This window comes from Petaurus breviceps, unplaced genomic scaffold, assembly GCF_028583685.1.
Source record: "Petaurus breviceps papuanus isolate PSGF00001 unplaced genomic scaffold, PetGlider_PUasm1.0 186, whole genome shotgun sequence".
Taxonomy (NCBI): domain Eukaryota; kingdom Metazoa; phylum Chordata; class Mammalia; order Diprotodontia; family Petauridae; genus Petaurus; species Petaurus breviceps.
The window spans coordinates 33018557-33018888 of record NW_027185798.1 but is presented as its reverse complement, the minus strand read 5'-3'; positions in this window follow the sequence as shown (position 1 = coordinate 33018888).

Sequence of the window (332 nt, the reverse complement as noted above, 5' to 3'; positions counted from 1 at the left end):
GCCATGGAGCGCAAGCCTTTCAATTTTAGAGGGGAGGAAAAGATGTCTAGAGACTTGGCCAAGGTCACATAGCTTGTAAGTGGCTGCAGAGGGATGGTTTCCCAGAACCTCCTGGTTGGCAGGCCAGCCCTGGAATCAGTACACTGGGATCTCTCTTGGTAAGTTGGCACCTGGTCAAGGAGAGACAAAGGAGTCGTTGGTGGGGCAATAGAGATTCAGGACTAGGAGATCTGATACCTTACTAAGGTTTTACGGGGGGGGGGGGGGGGGGGGGGGGGGTGTCGTGCGGGGGGGGGGGGGGGGGGGGGGGGGGGGCGCCCCCCCCCCCCCCC